Source organism: Lactuca saligna, chromosome 8 (genome assembly GCF_052625555.1).
Source record: "Lactuca saligna cultivar CGN05327 chromosome 8, ASM5262555v1, whole genome shotgun sequence".
NCBI lineage: Eukaryota > Viridiplantae > Streptophyta > Magnoliopsida > Asterales > Asteraceae > Lactuca > Lactuca saligna.
In genome coordinates, this window is record NC_136424.1 from 137,116,153 (window position 1) to 137,134,235 (window position 18,083).

Sequence of the window (18,083 nt, forward strand, 5' to 3'; positions counted from 1 at the left end):
GCTGGGAATTTAGAAGATGGAGCAGTATAGCTTCAAGTCTTGTTTTTTTATTTTGTTATGTACTCTATGTTTTATGAACACACACTTTGTAAACACTTTCTTTCTAATTAAATGGTTGTTTATTTAATTTGATTAATATGATGCATGTCTTGTGATACTAAACATGACGTCCTCCACCCTCGAACATTTTCACCGTTCCGGTTTTCGGGTGTGACAGATTGGTATCAAAGCATTGTTTATAGTGAACTAAGTATATCAACAAATAAAAGATATATAACTATAAATACAATGGGGCTTAAGTGCTCTGAATAATAATATATTTTAAGAATATAACTAGAAGTTATAAAAATATACCTACTTGCTTATACATGTGTACCTACTAGAACAAGTATCACAACAAGAACAGAACATAAGTATTTAATGGTTGAATATTACGGTCAAACCTGGGCAGTTATGTAATCGTATGGGATCAATATAGCCTAATCAACTATACTCATTTGGGATGCGACCGGCATATGCTTGGGAGTGATGTGGTGTTGCAACGGTGGTAAAACTTACCTAACTCTATACAAGGGATCTCTAGATCAGAACATGAAAATTACAATACTATAGGAGTATTCTATGATACTATAACACCATAACAAGTTTGAAATATACTAAGTACATTATATTAAAATACTATAGGAGTATTTTAGGCACTATGTAAATAACTTATGTGATAACTTAAAAGACCCTTACGGACAAGTCTATAATATTGCAATGTATACTCCTAAGGTTTTATATAATTGAGGTTTTATAGACTTAGAATTTGTGATCTATGCTTCACTACCTGTTCCTTGTTTGGTTGTGGTTTTGGAGTAGGATCACTTATTCCAAGGCCTATTTAATCTTAAATTATATACAACTTTTATACATTGTACAATTATAGAAGGACTCGGTAAGGATTAACCCATTAAGATATCCTAAATCTCATAGATTCTCTAGTCACATCCATTCTCAAACGACAAACCTAGATAGATGTAACCACTTCCTCATAGTAGTCAGCAAAAGATTCAAGGAGGAACAAGAGCTAGTCCATGAGAGGTTTTCGTAGAAGGATCAACCAAAGTAACCAAAACACCTTATACGTCACACTAATAAATAATAATCTTGGTTAACTTAATGAGTTAGTGGAAACACTGCTCACCCTATGTGTTAGGATTATTTTCTTTACATGTAACTGGTAACAGTTATTCAGGTCACATATATTCATTCAAGGATAGCCATTCAAATTCATAAAGTTTATTCGGTATAGACTCTATTATGAATCGTTTCCAAAACCCTGTGGAAGTCAAGACCCCATATATTCAGAACTAGGATAACCTTGTGCTTCAGCTTTCAGCGTTTATCCACTGCTATAGACTTATTCCATCTCATCTTTGTATTCTTTTAGAAAAGACGCCTCCTCGCAGATCGAACAGATGCACTACTCCGATAACTCCAACTCAAGCACCACTACCTCCACCACTACAGTTCGACCTAGCTGTTTTTCAGGCAGCGGTAACAGTAGCAACGGCAGCCGCCCTAACCCAAATTCGCGCAAGTGGTATCAGTGGATCTGGTAACGGTGCTCACCAAACCAACCATGAAGATACCCACGAACACCCAAGGTAATGTTTGTACAGAGACTTCGTGAATTACAAACCGAAATGCTTCAATGGAGATGGAGGAGTCATTGCTCTGATGCAATGGTTCGAGAAAACAGATTTGGTCTTCCAAATCTGTTTGTGCCCAGAAGGGAGCAAAGTGAAGTTTGTTGCCTACACCTTCTTCGATAGAGCCCTAACATGGTGGAATAGCCATGTTAAGTCACTGACCCTATCCTTGGCTAACTCAATGGGTTAGGAGAACATAAAAGAGATAATGCTAGAAGAATATTGCCCGATGGGCAATTTTCAGAAACTGGAACAAGAGCTATGGGAGCCGACGATGGTCGGCTCAGACATAATGGCCTACACTGACAGGTTGAGCAAGCTGGCAGGACTATGCCTCAAGATGGTTACCCCGGAGAGCAAGAAGATAGAAAGATACATATAGGGTCTAACTGCCCTGACCCAAGGATATGTATTGTCTTCTAACCCAGCCACATTTGATAGCGCCAAATTCCCAGCACAACGACTCATCGACCATAGAGTCCGCCATGGAGTAGAAGACTTTGTTCTCGAGCCATCAAATGGAAAGGACTATAATCAGAAGTCGGGGAACAAGATGAAGAATAAGAGAACAACACAGGAACCCCCGCAAGAGCAACAAGCGAGTACTATGTACGCCGCTACAACACCTGCTGCTCCAACACCTGACAATCGATATGTTGGAACCTTCCCGAAGTGTGGAAAGTGCAACTACCACCACACCGAAGTATGTCGGGAAATGCAGTGTCTGAACTGCCACAGAAAGGGACACACAATCCGTTTCTACAGGGCATTGACTCAACCGTTCTCCCAAGTCCCCAGAGTTGAGGAAAACCATGCCTGCTATGGCTGTGGTGAGACTGGACACTACCAGAGAGACTGCCCGATAACAAAGAACTCAAGCGTGGATGGACGAATTCTGATGCTCACCGCAGGAGAATCAACCCCGGAGTCGCCTTTAAGTAGTGGTATGTTTTCGAAATAATAATTATTTTAAAATTAATTTATATTTATAGATCAGATTAAAACTTGGGGAAAATACTTAAAAGTCATTACAATAACTCACATATTGAAATGGATCATAATATTCAAGAGAACTAAAAGATCCGTTTAAAGAAGCTATGATGGCTTAGCGTATATATATCAGGGTTGTGCATAGCTAAGATGTTGCAGACTTAAAGTGAGTGATTCCGCCCTAATTCCTATTCCTTTTTTGGTTGTGGATCTGAGCCAGAGTTATTCTATCAACCGTCTTATTCATCTTAATTATTCATAACTTGTATATGACAGGCAATTTTAGTGGTACCAAGTAGGATCGTAGTATAAAGTATCGACACTAGATATCAAATCACTTTCATTGTATGTACTCGCTCATCATGGTATGATACGTAGAAGTGTTAACATCAAACGGAAAACAGAAAGCACTAGAACATTTACAAAGAGTACATTGTCGAACACACTAGGAGTACATTGTCGAACACACTAGGGGTACGTCATCGTATAACAGACGTCTCTTTCAAATCGGCCAAAAACTTTGTTCAGTAAATAGTCTATTACTATCATTCGTCATGAGTTGGCGTGGTCCTCACCATACTAAGTTCATACGTTTCTATTGCTTTGACCATCATTCGTCATTCGTATCGAACAATCCGATCTAAAGCTCAGTTTATCTTTCGTAATCCTAAACCTCGAAGTACTCGTGTGAAGGGTACTTTGTCCTTCGAAGCCTTGTCATCGTATGTTCAACAGACCTTTCCAAAATACAACTCATCCAGCAGACCAAGTTCAAGCACAGAGGCTAAAGATGAATACAGCCCACCTATTACTATTCAGTGTATACGCGAGGGAGGTATATGATTATGATTACGCAGATTTAGTATGTGAGCTTCCACCCTATCTCTTGTTCCTTGTTTGGTTGTGGACGTAGGGCAGAGTCGCATATCTAACCGTCATACTAATCCTAATTATATGCGGCTTGTATACATGACGTAATGATAGATGGACCCAATATGAGTCCTATCCTAAACACTAGGGAAAAATGTCAGGTCTACGAGTGAGAATTCTGCAAATTAGAGGAGCGCAACCCTAGTAGTACTGCTAAGAAAGCTAATTTCGGGACAAAATTCCATCTAACACGGGAATGATGTGACAACCCAAATTTTTTTTATTTATAAGTACAGTCAACCTTAAGTCAGACTCGCTTCTGCTATCTTTTAGCACTTTTTAGAGTCTGTTTGAGTGTTTTTAGCCTAGTACACTTAAGGAATGAGTGTTATGAAATACCTGCTAGTGACACTGTGCAACGCTCAAGCCTTAATCTCCACCAAAAAGGAGTTCACAGCCAAAGCACAAGAGTTTACGACTGTAAACTCAAGGATGGCCGTAAACTCCTCCATATAGTCTCATATCCTTCAATTTTCATTCATTAGTTCACTTTCACCTCAAGAACTTCCAATCCTCTCTCAAGTATCATCAAATCCGTCATATTAGATCTTAATATATGTAAGTTTTCTTCTTTTAGTTTGTTGTTAATCCTTCTTACCTAGGTTCATCCTCATGATTCATCCATGGAAATCAAATTTTCTTAGATCTTAAAGAAACACCAAGAACACTAAGAACACATACTAGAGTTCTTGGACCTTAATCACCATTTCAAGCCTCTATATCGTAAGTACTCTCTCCTTAGCTTGTTATATAGTTGAAACACTAGATCATAGCCTTAAAACTTCATCAAACTAATCATCAAAGAGAGTTTACGGCCATGAGTTTACACTCTGGCCGTAAACCCTTGAAAGTGTGGTGTTTTGAGCTTTAAGCACTTCTACACCCATGCTAACCCTTAGAGCACTTGAACTTTTGAAACTCCTTGCCTTTAAGACCGAAAATAATTCTATTTGGTGAGTTTACGGCCATAGGGTTTATGGTGTGGCCGTAAACACATCAACACCCTCCAATCAATTGGTTTTGCTCATTATTGTGAAGAGCAATGGTCCCTCAAGTTTCCCTGGCATTCAAACAACCTCTTATGCACATTACCATTAGTTTACGGTCATAGTGTTTATGGTGTGGCCATAAACACCTTTTCTTGGCCTTAAACATCCCTTAGATGAATCACATGTGTTTCCAACACTTGGTCAAAGTGTTTCCTAGTCCCGTGAGGTGTTTCCTTGCATTTGGTTGCCTCTAAATCGCTATATTTAAGTCAATATATGCCATCATATGTCATTTAGGACTCGTTAAGTCTTAGGATTTCATTCGTGGAGCTTCTCATCCTTACGCGCGTATTAGTTAGAATCACCCACATCAGGTGAGTTCATATCCCGTAATTAATCTTTTAAACAGTTTTAAATGCTATAATGGGGGGAATACAAGTTGAACACAATGATAATTGTGTTAATATTTGTTATAAATATATTTCAAAAGATTGCTTATATCTTTTATAAGTGGTCAAAACATTTCAAAATCCCTTTTCAAGTTATGTTAATCTTTAGTTTAACAAAACTCCAATTTTAAAGTAGAAGCATAACTTAGTAGTCAAATGAGTCTTTTCAATAACAGTCCAAGTAAAACATTAGTAAAGTATAATGGGTATAGTTTAGAGGCTCAGTTCATAGTAGATGCAATACATGATAACCGGAAGAACATACTAAGATATTATAACAGAACAAACATACTAAGTTGCCATAGCATGGAACTATTACAAGATCTAATTATACCAATAAATCACTAACTCGTTATTCTAAACATAACGTGATAGTTATATTGTGTATACATGATCACATAACTTTAATGTGGATTACACGACCTAGCAACTGGTATGCGGAATTCACGTTTGGTTCCCAGAATCTCTTGACAGGGAGAGCGTATAGTATGGCTACTAGCCTTCACATTATGGTCTTAATAAACCAAACACGTTTTAAGGAAATCAATATGCCTGGTTGTCAATTTAAAAGTCAATTGAGTACTTTCATTTTCCTATTACTTTCATAAAGTGACAGTTCCACCTGATAGTTAATGCAAACTATTTTTGATTCAAGATAGTTATAAACTAGGGAAAACTTACATTTTACAAACGACCATCAGAACAATCGAGTCTTGTACATTCCGTAGAAAAGGACCATAATGCTAACCCTATGCTTCCTTAATATATATATCAAGGGATATATACTAATAGGATCTGACAAGTAATAGGATGTGTGCTTTCCGCTTCATTTCATGTTCCTTGTTTGGTTGTGGGCTTAGAGCGGATTCACCCAACCTATTATCCTCGATCTTTGTTATATATATTTTTCTTATACATTAAGTCATCATAAGGGTTACCAGTTATGGTTCAGGTCATAGGACACTAAATCAATGCACATTTTTCTAGTACAAAACATACTTTCCAAATCATAACTTTTGGTATACAAAACTAGAAACTCACCAGTAGAGGGTTTAATCCATTTTTATTAAGCCAGTATAACTTAAAGGACCTTAGGTGATTAATTCTATGATACCTTTGTTTATACATCAGGGTTATATATAATTAATCCAAGATAGATAGTTAGATATGTGCGTTCCTGTTGGATAAGGTGTCTAAGTCCATAAATTATTTGATATATGCTTGACCCGACCCGGCATGGTCCATTTGGGTTGCACTTCACCCGAACAATTTATATGGATAATCTTATGAGAATAGTATGTTTATGATTTATTAATATATTATAAGTTATAATATATTAATATAAAGTCATGTTATTTAATTAGTTTTAGTTTTAAATTAATTATGAATTAATTTAGTGATTAAAAGGAATACTAGTTAAACATGTGCAATCGCATTTTATATAATGTGAGCTTCAACTCATTAGGAATGAGCTAAGCATGCATGGGGGTCCATGGATGATCCATGGGGCTTTTAACCCATGGATCCTTGGAAAGGAAAAGACATGGGTTATTAAGGTTTGCCCTAATCCGCCACACTATATAAAGATGCACATATTGCAAGAAATGGCAACTAGTTGTGTGAGACTTTGTGGTGGCCGATTTCTACATAAGCATATTATTCTCTCAAGGTTTTTCCAAGTTTGTGGTCATTTGTGATTCCACTTGAGGCATTCAGATTATTGGTGCTAGGATCTCAAACTCCAAGCAATCAACCACCATTAAAAGGTATGTATTTCTACTAGTAGTTTTATGATTCATAATCCTTATGCTATGCTAGTTAGGAAGAAACCTTGGAAATTATTATTTGCATGTATTTTAGAAGAAACCATAGATCCAAGGTTTATAGGGTTCCATGTACACCATAGGAGTGTTAGAATGCTCAAAACCCAGCAGTGGTATCAGAGCCTAGGCTTGTTTTCTTGAATACTTGATGCAAATTTCTTGAAAAATGTCGAAAAATTGCATTCTGCATAGCTGACTCGCCGAGTCCTTCATGGAACTCGCCGAGTCCATGTGTATATTCAACCAACTCGCCGAGTCAGTTCATGCACTCGATGAGTTGGCAGGCCTGAGTGTAGTTTTTCAAGTTTTGGTGCTGGAATTGGTCTAGAATCATTACCTTAAACTGTTTGAACTTATAAAACCTGTTTTTGATGTGGTAATGATGATGGTGGACAAATTTCAAAGTTATAATCAAAGGTTCAAGTTTATATATGCTTATATGATTCTTGAAAGTTGTTGCTCATGAATGTTCATGAACTTATGAGTTTTGGTAGATCATAGGAATTATGTGCAAATTGTTTGATAGTATAATTCTTGATATTTATGACATTGAATGAACTCCATAACTTGTCCTCAAGTTATGGAATTCCAAAAGTTTTTTCTTTTAAATGTTTTTAAGAAGTCATAAGTTACACTTTTGAAGAGTTTTTTCTAATAAATGTTTTTATGAACTCCATAACTTATCCTCAACTTATGGATTTCCGAGAGACTCTTCATTAAAATTTTTAAACACTTAATTAAAACTCATAAGATATTAATATCCAAAAGTTTTTGAATTGTTCAAAACTTGTCCTCAAGTTTTGGAATTTGTAAAGTCTCACACAAACTTTAATTCCATACCCTAGAAGTTTTAAAAGTTAAAATTTAACCCTTATACTATTATAAGATTAATGGTTAATATTGATATATATGTATAATAATAAGTCGTTCTACCGTTAGTAGGCCTCATTCATGAAGCCGGTCTATAAGAGGGGTATAAGGTTGCTGCCTATAAAATGGCAGCTTAATGGGTGTCCACTCTCACCCACCGCTTCCTTGATCGGTGGAGGGTCGTTAGCCGAACGGGTAGGATAATGACTTTAAATTCTCATTAAAAGTATAATGACTATAATAAAGTAACTAAATATTTTTTTAATTTCCAATCTTAGTTACTTTAGGAAAAAGGTGAACATGGTGCTAGTCCATGGAATTCACACTTTGTACCTTACCAAGACGTTGGTGGAGCGTGTGTGGTTAACCGACACACTAACTTGGACTAGTAAGGATCACGAAGGGTGACTTAATGTTTTTCATAGATCAATGGACCGTGTGTGGTTAACCGGCACATTGATTACATGATAATGTTAAGGGTACCAAGTGAATTAGTATGGTTATTCACACCTTGTTTTGTGATCCTCGACATCCCAGTCACAAAATTTGATAGGGCACACTCGAGATTGAAACATGCCATTGAAAAGTTCAATGAATCTCAAAAGATCTAGGAATTTCAAATCCAATTAAAACCTAATAAATTATTTCGTTTTTCATGGTGGAAATTGGTGAATCATCATTCGCCTACCTTCACATATTTTATAGCTTGGATTACGGCATACCTCTTCCAAGTTATAAAATATTGTGTAGGGTCCTAGCCTTAATATTTCATATTGGGTGTTATATTTTGTACTTTGAATCAACTAACTTGATTATCTCCCATTATAGATGTCTGGTTCAGATAACTATGATGTTTCCAAAACTCTTGGAACAAGCTTTCCTCTTGAAGATGATGTTCCTCAACATCATGCTTCTCTTCCTCCACCTCCTCCAATTATTCTCCCTAACCCACAAGTTTAAGGTCACTCAAGCCCTATTGGCAAGCATAGTCTATGTGTGCTCACATCTTGGAGATAAAGTCACATATTGTCAAGCCGGGAGAGTTGGGTGTCAAAGTCTTGTGAAAGTTGGATGTTCAATCACTTTCTTGGTAACATAGTGAGACTACTATGAGACAGACTATGACATGACCCTTAGTGATCTTATCTATTTGCTTGGTGGTGCGGAATCAACAATGATTTTTAACACTAGTAAAGCAAATTTTGTTAGAAGATCAACTTCGCAAACCTTAAATAGACATTGACAATGGTAGCGTTGGATATCTAGAAAATGATTTCTCTTCCCAATGGAAAGGGATCGGCCATAGTTAAATCGGTTGACCACATGGTAAAGAGAAAGGCTAAGTCTGAGATAGTCTCATGTGCCATTACTAAAGGGTCCATATGTTTTATTTCCAAAGGGATGGACACTGATTACGAAGCTTCCATATTTACCTGAAAGATCATAAGATTGATCAAGTCAAGAAGTTTGACTCTACTTCAGTTAAAGTCCACTGTCTAACTCTATTAAGTTCCTATTTGGAGATTCTTATTACATCATGTGAATGGGTCACATGTTGATGTTTTTAAGAATCAAAGAAAAGATAGGAAGCTTAAAGGAAGTATATGCTGATTCTGATTGCGAAGATGGGTTTCGATCGCATGGTTCGGTGATCATAATTTTGAGTTGTTGCTTTATAGTTATGATATATTACTCTGGAATAAATAACAACAACATTTTCATATGGATTGTAAGGGTAAGTTTTTCCGCAAAGTTTTTAAAATAAACAAAAGGTTTTAATTTTATTTATTTTAAAAATATCCTTAGAATGGAATTTGTGAAAAATTGTTGCTTATATGTTTCCAATAATAACAATATTGGAAAATGGATTTGATTCTTTCGTTTTTGGTAATGTCTGAATTTACTAAATGAGGAAAGGTTCTCATCACCCAAGGTTCAATTGGACCGAAACTTAGAATCATACAAGCTGTATTGTATGATGGATGAGAATTTTCATCTCTGGAAAATTAAGACTAATTCCTTATGTGAACAAGGATAGGACTAAAGGGATCGAGTACACATGCTTGTGCACTAGTCAAGTCCACCATAATGATTGATAAGACTATTAGTCATGATTTGCTAAAGCTTAGTAAATATGGTTATACTTACAAGGTTAAGTATAATTCTGAAGCATTGAAAATTGTTCAATGTGTGACAGAACGAATGGTAAAGAATCAAATTAGGCAGAAAGATAAAAGTTTCTCAAATCTAAAAAGATGGGAGAGTACTTTAGTATCATGTTTTATGATCATCTTAATCATTAAGATACCATATCACAAATTCATACTCTAAGGACATCTTAGTTCATTGTTATGACTAAGACGAGGGGTCATGAATTATTGGAATGGTTAAAATCAAGAAGATGAATCATACTTTGTTCCAAAATAGCTCTTAGGGTCATACTCCAAGATTGTAACATTAAGTGACATAAAGTAATGTTTAAAACACTTATCAAATGTAGTGTAAAATGTTTTCTACTCCTGTACATTTGAAATTGGTAAGTTGTGATGTCTTGGATAAGACAAAGAACAAATAAGACCAATTATGTGAAGTGTTTATCTTGATAAGAATCTGCACTATCCCTTGAATATTTGTTTTGTCAAGGAATGGTCCTTGACTAGGGAAACTTATATGTGAAGAGGACAGTGGGAGTCTTAAAGATCCTGAAAGGATTTCAAGATTTAATCTAGAGTAAAACCTGAGTTTTATCACTAGCACCCGACTTAAGGTTTGCAACCTATTAAGTTGACATAATTCTTGTTTATGTGTCTGTTCCTATTAAGTTGACTATGCATGTGAGTTTTGTTAGTACTAAACTGTGTGTATAACAGCTTGGAAGCATTGGTGGGCCTTGTGCTACCAGGTGACAAGAAATTAAGATTTAACAAGTTCAAGCCATGTAAGACTGAATTTATCACTAACCTTGTCTTATGATTATGGTTTTGAAAAATTCACATGGATAGGAACTCATACACCATAATAGCTAAGTGTCATAAGGTTTCTCTCCGATTCATGAGAATGATGGTGAGGAAACACTTTCACTAAGTAGAGTTTAAGTAGATAGGAATTGTGTTATTTGCATTTTCAAAAGTCGTTAGTGGAGCGTGTGTGGTTAACCGACACACTAACATGGACTTATGAGAAATGGAAAAGGTCTAAACAATTGAGACTATGATTATGGCATCCCTTTCATAGTTCTTAAAATTGTTTAGACAAACATGTGAGCTATCTACAAAAGGGTATATGAATCTAAATTTTAGAAGTCCAGCCGATTTATGAATACATGTCAAAGCTAGTGGGAGCATAAGTGTTATGCTAATAATCATCATGTTAGTGGGAGCATGATAATTATGATTATTATTATTGCAAGCTAGCTATGTTAATTATAGAGAAACAAAAGTTTCAATTCGTGAAGTTGCAGGGGTTGAAAAATTGTTTTGCTATAATTAAGGAAGAGGAAATTATACTTCAATTCAATTCTAACAACTTAGATTGAGATTTTAATCATCTTTAGTCAAGGATATATATATATATATATATATATATATATATATATATATATATATATATATATATATATATATATATATATATATATATATATATATATATATGTCACACCCCGAAAACCAAAGGCGGAATCATTTCCGGGGCGGACTCCACTTTGAGTATCAAACCAATGCACATAGTAAGCAAACTAAACAACCATTACATTACATATATAAAAGTTTACATTTGTTTCAAAAGTAAATTGTACAAGTGTGATACATAGTATATATGAACAACATGAGACGAGTCTTCTACGCACTCCGTCTTCGCCAAAAATGATCGTCGGGTACCTGTCTAATGCGGACCTGAGAATACAAGCGGTTTGAAAATCAGCATAAAGCTGGTGAGTTCATAAGCGGTTAGTTTTCTAAAAATTATACGAGTTCCTTTGGTTTCCTGAAAAAGCAGTTATCCAAGAAAATCCCATATTTTCTTAAAAGTAATGTTTACCAAATCCAAATTGTAATGTAAAAGATGTACACTGAAATCATAATTGTTCTTGTGAATTGTAAAGTTTAGTTATCTAACTTGCTACACTTTTCTCGTTACATACTACTGTTACTCAGGAAAATCCTATATTTTCCTACATGTGTGTGTGTGAACTGTTACCGATTCTGTGTGTGCGAACTATTACCGATTTCGATTATGTTCAATGATATCCCCAGGAAAACCCCATGTTTTCCTGAATGTATGTGAAGTCTCCTGAAAGTCCGATTATCCTTAAATGTACATTGGTTTTATTACGTACATAAAACTAATAAATAAGTGTAAAGTGTTAATAATCTTGATTACGAGTCCTTAACCATACTTCAGACTAGATATGACTCGGGTCGTGGCCAGTATCCTTTTTATGACTTTCGTCACCCTTGAACCTTTCAGTTCGGCTGTAGCTAGCAGCCAGGTGCGGGATTGTCAGTCCCGTATAGATCTATACACTCAAGTCACACTCTCCTCTGTTCGGAGATTCTAGTTATAAGAGTAGTCCTCCACTCTCTCGTGCCAAGGAAGTGTTACAGAGGACGTGTCTCCAATATTTAAGATATCCCTTTACTTCTCGTGCTAAGGGGAAGTAGTATCTATGACTATCTATGTTCTAATGAATCCTGTCCTTTACACTCGAGCCTAGGTGTTTTATCAAGGACATTACAAATGTTTTATGTTTTCTAATGGTGTTTGTCCTTTAGACTCGAGCCTAGCGTTTTTTATTAAATACATTCATATGTGTTATTTTTTCTAATGGTATTTTTCCTTTATCAATATAAGTGTGAAAAATCAATTGTGAAACATTACAGTATTTACTAATAAGAATTGAAATCGTTTGTACAAACAACTCTGCAAGTTAAAACAGTTTGTTAGTGGGTTTTCAATTCTTAAAAGCATGCGAATTATGAAACCATTTAAAATGAAGTAATGAATTTAAGTACAATATATCCTTGTACTTTTGCTTGTATTCCCCCCTGAAAACATTTAAAAACCATTGAAAAAGGGTAGGGGTATGAACTCACCAGTCGAGAAGCGTGTCAGATTTGATGCTAAGTGTCGGTTCGGGGCTTGATAATGCGTGAGGTTCCTATGTAATATGAAATGATATGCGAATGTATCTAATTAGACTTTAAATCACTAATTAGATATAAATATACACTCCAAGACGCGAAAACACTTCAAATCAAGTGTTTGGAGTGACCCGGGTGACATCTAGAGACGTATAAGGCTCGGATATGGAGTTTACTCCTCAAGAGTAAATTCATAAGAGGGTTTACGGTTCTAATGACTCATTCCCCATGAGTTTACGGCCGTAAACTCATGGTTGGTGTGTTCTTGGATGCCACAAAGTCTTACAATGCACACGGGAAGGTTCTAGGGTCGATTTCATGGCTTAGGAAGTGATCGGGACTTGAAATGGTCTTGGAAATGAGTGTAAGGTCTAAGGAGATGTTCTTGGGGAGTTTACTACCTTAAACTCATGAGTTTACAACCGTAAACTCATGTTTTTCCATGAATTAAGGGCTTTGATGGTTGTAATTCAATCACATGTGATTCTAGGTCCAAAACTAAGCTTTTCAAGGAATTAAAGGCACCTTAACACCCTTTGTTGGGTGTTTATGGTCTAAGGAGGTGGGTTTATGGTCCAAGAATGTTCTTGGGCCGTAAACTCAAGTTTTATGCATTTGAGGATGTTTTGGTGCATCACATGAAGGTTTATGAGGTTCTACACTCCCATGGAAGCATTTTGAAGGTGTTTAAGGGCATTTTGACTCATTAACATGAGTTTATGGTCCATGAATGAGGGTTTACGGTCCAAGAACATTCTTGGGCCGTAAACTCATGTCCATACAACATATGTCATGATTTTGGGGTCCTTAGTCCATGAATGCAAGTTTCTAAGTCGAATCTAAGCCCTAGAAGTGTCTTGGAGGAGTTTTGGGGCTTCAAAACCCTCTCAAGGGGTGTTCACGGTTTTGGGAGGGTGCCTAGACCGTAAAAACTTGTTCATTGGTGTTTTGGGGTGATTGAAACATAGATTTGCATGACAATCAAATTAGATAACAAGTTAGGTTAGATTGCTTACCAAATTGAGGCTTGAAAGGAGGCTTTTGGACTAATTTCGAGTTCTAGAGGGAGAGTAGTGAGAGAAAGTTTTTAGAGAGAGAGTAAAAGCCTCAAAATGATGTCATTCAATCCCTTATATAGGGGTTGAGTTTGTGGGCCAGAGGAATTTTACCCGATACTGTCGTTAGACGGGGCTTTTGGTCGCACCCGATAAAGTTGCCGTAATTACGACTTAAGTAAAACTAAATATTTTCTAAATGAAATGGAACATATTTTAATGTTTTTAAAATTTATTCTAACATTATTAAAACATTAATAGAAGTCGCAATAATTTAATTAAAACAAAGTTAAAGGAAAATTTTGGAACTTAACGGCTTTGTTAACGAAAACGGGTTTCAAATAATGGAACGAACTTCAGGTTGTCACATTATCCCCCCGTTAGCGGGAATTTCGTCCTGAAATTCAGAATTAAGATACAAATCATGAAATGAAAGAGATGCGGATGGATCAGCTGCTCCGGGTTCTAACGCTCCCAAGTGACATTGGGTCTCCGCTTGACTTTCCAGCGAACCCTCACTATCGGGACGCGTCTTGGTTTCATTGGGTAGATACTTCTTAACGACCGAGACATGAAGTACCAGAGGAATGTCACTCAGTTTTGAGGTTAGCCGAAGTTTGAAGGTTACAAAATCGATCCTACGAGGATCGCAAAGGGTCTAATGTATCACGAGGGAAGTAGTTTGCACTACTCAAAGCATATCATGCTTTCTCTGGGATAAAGCCTTCAATAGGATACACGCTCCAATAGGAAAGCACATCTTCATGGAGCCGAGTAGCTAAGGGTCTGGTGGTTCTAGAAGAAATTTCTGGGTAGGTCTGCGATAATAATCGATGGGACCTAAGAATGGACAGGTTTCTGTGGGTATTTTCCGGGTGCCGACTAATTCCCTATCGCCTTAGTTGTTGAAAAGGTTCATCGGTATGACTGCTTTGCTTATCTACATTACCGGAAAGTGGTTTGACCGAAGGGCACCACTACTATCTCGTAGTGATCGTATCAAGTCCTCGTTGCTGTCTTGGACACATCGTCCTTACTAAGGTTTTGGCTACGAGGTAATTGCAAGGATTAGGTCGATGTGAGACTTGACTACGCGTTTGGAAGGAATTATCGAAAATTTTCGGGAAAGGCATCGGGGAAAGAGTTGCAGACTTCTCGTTTCCCAAATATCACACGGACGAGGAATGCATGGGAAACTTTCTAAGCTTTGATGCACGAAGATGCGAAGGTTTGATGCCGATGATCACGGAAGTCAGGTCGGGGGAAAGATTCGGACGGACGACACTTTCGAAGTCAAGGATAACATCATGAATGAGGCTCGGTCAATTCATGCCAAATATGGCATCAAAGCATTTCATGAAAAGTTTACCATTAGATCGAATGGAAAGGAATAATCATCCGAATTAAGGATACGATCTATGGATATGGAGTTAGCGTTCTCCTTCTCACTTGATAACGATCTCGACGGTACACGTTTTCGATTACTAATGAAGGATAAGGTTTAGAAAGATGTTTGAGTGGACGGTTAACAATTTCTTTCAGCATTAGAATCAAAAAGAATCACATGCATAAGATTTATCGAGGGAAATATACCTGTGGCAATGGTGGGATCGGTGGCGGTCTCCTCTTGTCCTATCGCTAGAACTCTTCCGGTGTTGCCAGATGTTACTGCCTTAGGGCAGTTTCGCTTGTAATGTCCAACTTCTCCACAACCATAGCAGGCCCGACCAATGCCCGCTCCGGAAGCTTGACTGGTTGATTGGGTTGGTGTCTTACAGTTTTTCGCCATGTGACCCTTTATGCCACAACTGTTGCAAAATACCTCTATACATGGACCGGAAGGAAGGTGATGATAGTTGCACTTGTCACAACTAGGAAGGGTTCCAGCATACCTACTGGCGGGTTTTTGAGCTGAGGATCCAACTGTTGGATTAATGTCTAAGTCCATAACTATAATTGGTAAGACTTGACCCGACCCGGCATGGTCCATTTGGGTTGCATGGCATCATGCACTTGGATAGACTATAATGAGAGAAATAAGACACTTACGGTTATTAATATATTATAAGTTCTAGTATATTAATAATAAGAATAATGAGATTATTTAATTAGTATTGATCAAGAATTAATCTAGAATTAATTAAGTGATCAAAAGAAGACTAATTAAATATATGGGTTGATTGTGTAAATCATTCATTCTTATATACGTGGGCTTGTGATCCAAGATTCCTTATGTTGGACTAAGTCCATGGGGTGACCCATGGATACTCCATGGAGGTTAAAATCCATGGAGCATAAGGAATGGGTAAAGTCATGAGTTACATGGTGTAACCCTAATAGCCACCATATAAAAGAAACCCATGGCTCAAGAAATCGTGACTAAGACTAACACTATGTGTGTATGTATGAGGGCTACACGATTTCATGAAGTGTTCTAATTTCTCTCTAAGTTATTCCAAGTGCTTATGGTGTTGTGTGAACCATTTGAGGTGTCACACTTGGGGCACTAAGCACTCAAGCTTCATGAAGACAAGCACTATCAAAGAGGTATGTATTCTATCTTGTTATATCCATTATTTTGTATGCTAGATTAGGATAATACCTTGGATGTTCATATTTGCATGTATAATAGAGAAAACATAGATCCAAGGTATTTAGGGTTGCATGTACACTTAGGAGTGTTAGAATGCTCATAACCCAACACCAACAACAGAGATAGTTGCAGGGGTAGTAGCAGCGTAAACTGCCACAGTTTGTTGCCTCTTCGAAGACTCTTGCGATATCTGACTTTCCTTCTTCTTCCCAAATTTTCTTTTCTCGCCACTCCTCTCTGTCGGTTCAGGAGTGGTAGATGCTTCTTCAAAGTCATCATTATGGTCTATTAGGATTCGTGCTAAACATTTAGCGTTGTCGTATGTGTCTGGTCGCGCAGCTATGACATTCCCTTTTATTAGCTGGGTCAGCCCCCAGATGAATCTCTCTATATTTTTACTCTCTGGGGTAACCATTCCCGGACAGAGTAGCGCCAGGTCATCGAACTTGGAAGTGTAAGACACAATATCGGAACCCTTCATCTTCAATTTCCAGAGTTCGTGTTCTAACTTCTGCATTTCGCCCCGAGGGCAATACTCAGCTAGCAGAAGTTCCTTCATGGCCTCCCAACCCATGGCATTAGCTACGGGTAAAGTTAGGGATTTGACTCGGCTGTTCCACCAAGTCAGGGCTTTGTCGATAAAGGTGCAGGCGACGAACTTCACCATATCAGATTCTGAGCAGGCACAAATTTCAAAGATTGATTCGGTTTTCTCGAACCATCAAGTGAGGGAAATGACACCTCCAGTGCCATCAAAGGACGTAGGTTTTGCGTTCATGAAGTCTTTATAGGAACCCCCTCTTCAGTATCCCTGATTATCTTCTAGGTTTTGGGGCTGGGGACCACCTCCTGAACTACTGGGGTTTCTTTGTGACATGGCGGCTGTCACTACCGTAGTAATAACTGCCTGAAGTGTTGTAAGGTCGATTTGAAGAGAACTTGGTGGCGGAGGGTTATTGGTCTTTGAGCTGGGTCTCTTTCTTGGAGGCATCTTGATCTAATAAGATCAGGAAACAGAGGATGGTAAGTCCTCTGGATTGAATCAAGAGATATGATAGATATATATTCCGAATAAGCGATAAAGCAGGAAAGAATTATCAAAACAAATAAATTATCGCTAAAGGAATGATCAAGGAACAACACATGAATGAATATTTCTACAAAGGATTGGCTTGAGAAATACTCCCATAGTATTTCATGATTTGCTACGACCACGGTTCGATGTTTTGGATACTAGGGTAAGTTTTAGCCATGCCGCACACCACAGTCACTCCCAAGCAAATGTTGGCCGTGTCTCGAATGAATATAGTTGGCCAGGCTATATTGATCCAAGACACAACTACATAACTGTCCAGGTTTAACTGCAGCATACAACACCCATTTACTTATGTTTTGTTCTACTTGTAGTTTCGGATCTCGATGGTTAGGTATACTTGTATACTTTTGAAAATACTTATACTTCGTAGGATACTTTTAGTTCAGAGCACTTAGGCGCCTTAGTGTTTATAGTTTTATACCATGTAAGGTTTGGTATACTTAGTTCACTCTA